Here is a 3573-nt window from a genome sequence, read left to right on the forward strand (position 1 = left end):
TTATTATTTATATTACTATTAGACATTCATTTTAACACTAAAAGAGTTAAGAATAATGTCAGGAAAATATATGAGATTTCTGGAGGAAACTATCCACCGAAGCTCATATAAAAGAAGACAAGAGAGATAAAGTTACCTGGATCAAAATCAGTTTAGGTCATTCTTGGAAAATACTATCTCATAGCACTTGGTCTTTTTGGAATTACAAATGAAAAACATGAAAGGAAAAACCTCTTTCCTTGTGGGGAAGAAAGTACAGTTAAGGCGGAGAATAAGAAACAAAGAGATGAGAAAGGAAATAAGAGAGATCACTTGAGACAAGAAAAGGGTCTGAAAAGGAAAGAATAATTTAGAGTATGTACTATGTCTCTGGTGGGTGCTCCAGACATCAAAAAGAAGAGTATAATATATTTCAGGGCTTGATATTCCTGAACAGTCATAACAGCCACAAACTACTGCCAGTAATTTAGCAGAGACACTATGTCAAGGACAAAATCCACACACACAACCTCATACTCAACCAAATTGCATGCAATTGCCTATGGCAAGTCCTTGTTGGAATCCTCTTATTGTGGCAAACATCCTTGGTATTCTAAATAGTGTCATGAAGGGGGAAAGAAGAAAAATATTCTGAGTCCAGGGCACAGATTTTCTGCAGGAATACACAGCTCTACAAGAAACTGTGGTTCATATGCAGACAGTTGTAAATTTTAGAGACACTATACACATAAAATACACACTCTCGAGTACTTTTTCCTAAAAGGTAAATAAATAAGTGGACCAGGGTGACATTTATCATAACAGAGCAGTTAGCTTCAGTTTTAGTACTGAGATGATTCCAGAATCAACCCTCCTATTATTGATTTTAAACTTGCTAGAAGAACACAAGTCCTGGAACACAGCCAAAGTATTGTGCCAACAATACAGGATTAAACACTCTAAATTCTGCTACTTGGGTAGTACACTATTTTTTTTTTATAATTTTTTTATTTTTTATAAACATATATTTTTATCCCCAGGGGTACAGGTCTGTGAATCACCAGGTTAGGGTAGTACACTATTAATCAAAGGGCTGCTTACTAACAGAACTGAATCCCGTTCACCTGTCCTTGGGTGATATTTACAGTATGACACCGAGACAGCATCAATACAGCTATTTACCAAATATTCATGAGGCTATTAATATGTACAGTTGTAGTGTGTGAGCAAGTTTTCAATCAAATTGAAGATATGAAAACTGTGGTAGCAGAATGAATGTCAGTCTTTCATGGGGAAACCAACCCCATAGTTATCATAGTTCTTATAAATGGCCTCTGTAACATCCCCATCGCAATGTCATTGCTTAGATGTCACTAATAGTGAGACATATTAATTTTAAGTCTATTGTGCGTCTCAAGTGTTGTATATACAACATGAAGTATGGAGGTGAGAGCAGTCTAAAATAAGAAAGGCAACAAATGATTTAATTTGATCATCAAATATTTGGAGGTCAACTGTGATGACAGTCAGTACTGTTAATTTATAGAGCAATGCAAATTGCAAACTAGTTGCCTCACTGGTTTCAGAAAAAATCAATTGACAAAGTAAAGAAAAAAAATTGAAAAAAGCATTGCCTGCCATATTTATTGTAGGCAAAACTTCCTGTTTTATTGTTCATCTTCTTAGTTGTAAGTTCCCTGAAAGTAGGAATTGTTTTTTACTATGTATTGGCCACAGTTCTGTTTGTAGCAAGTAGCACAGTGCTTGACATGTATTCATTCCAAACTTTTATTGAGCATGTGTTATATGACATAATTGTCCTAGACATTGGAAAATGAAGTAGTCAACTAGAAACTGACTGTCCCTGACTTCTTGTCCCAGATTCAAGAAGCACCATCCCACCCCAATATCTAGTAGAATAAATAGAAGAAATCCACACCTAGAACCAACAGAGTGAAAATATCAAATATAAGAGATAAAGAAAAGATCTTAAAAATAGGAGGAAGTGAAATTACTTGTAAGAGAACTGCAATTAGGCCAACAGGCAATTTCTCATTAACAAAAAAGAATTTCTCAATAACATACTCAGGAAATCCAGGAAAATTATCAAAATGTGAAGAGAAAATTGCCATTCTGGGATTATAGTCCCAGTGAATTTTTTTCAAGAAAAAAAAAGATGAAATATAAAAGTTTTCATAAAGTAAGGCCCTTTATTGATAGGAGTTTTACTAGAAGAATATCTGTGACATATATTTCAAGAATAAGGAACTCACAAGGAGAAACACTGATATGCAGAGAGGAATGGTGAGCAATGGAAATGATAAAAAAACATATGAGAAAGCCTAAAAAAAATTGTCAAACCAGTAATTATCATACTTTATGTTAGAGACTCTTAAGCAGAGAAATTTGTGAACATGTGCACCAAAAGACTTTTCCAAGGATGCTCAGAATACCCTTTTGAATAATAAAGGTTACATAATTGCTCTGAGAAAAACTGAGCAGGAGCAGAAGGGTAGAGTAACTTGAGGGGTATTGCTTTTGAGGGGAGAACTGCTTTGTATTAGGAGAAAAAGAAAGCTCCCTCTGAGAGGTGACCCCTGAATGATCTAAAAACCCTGACTTTTTAAGTCTGAAAACCAAGGGCAAGACCTTGAGCTTGTGGTGATTTTATAAAAGTTTGAGAAACTGACCAATATTTCTCTTTCTCTAACAACTTACATACAATAGTGGAGATAGCAGGCTATTAAAAAAAAAAAAAAGACAAATTAGTCTAAATTACGAATGTGGAGAATTGGACTGATATTTGGGAATCCTGCATTTTAGGCTGGACAAGATATGTAATTCTCTGTCTTCAATTTTATTGATTATAGAAGATGGAGTAGAATTAGATGATCTCTTATGTTCTTTCTAGCTCTCAAAGTATAGGATGAAATAAAGACCAATTGGGAGCAATTCTTCTTAAAGAAGTTATCAGAATAAGTGAAATATGTATATGTATGTGTAAAATTTTAAAAACTAACTTGCTGCCACTTATTTGTTAAAACTAGTAGTAAATAGCAATGTGCCTGTTCAGAGATACAGCCAGTTTTTCTTTAAAACAATGGAGTTTTCATTGAAATATTTTGTATTTCATATATTCCTGACTCAGCTATATGGGTTTTCATATGCATAAAGGTCAAGGTCCATTAATTAAATGGATTTTCATATTCACAAAGAAGTGGTCATCTGAAGCTGCCACATATTAATTTTCTATCAAATGAGGATCTTCTCAAGGATAAAGCAAAGGTGATTTAGGTCCCTCTGAACTGAGAAAGCAGTGCTTTCTCAGATTCTCACAAACCCATGGTTTTAGTAACAGAATTCTAAGAGAGAAAAATGGGGAGACAGTTTTTATTTGTAGCTTTATTGCAGTGCCTGATTTTTAGATATAAACGAAGGAACTGGACGATTACTCCATCATTTCATCAGCTACCTTATCTCATATAATCAATAGAAGGCAGCCTGAGGCAAGTTTCAGTTTACTAATTATAAGATTTATGCAGCATTCTTTGTTTCCTATTCTCTTTTAACATTTTCGTGGGATTGAAGCTAACT

The sequence above is a fragment of the Mustela lutreola genome, chromosome 8 (genome assembly GCF_030435805.1).
Source record: "Mustela lutreola isolate mMusLut2 chromosome 8, mMusLut2.pri, whole genome shotgun sequence".
NCBI classification, from domain to species: Eukaryota; Metazoa; Chordata; class Mammalia; order Carnivora; family Mustelidae; genus Mustela; species Mustela lutreola.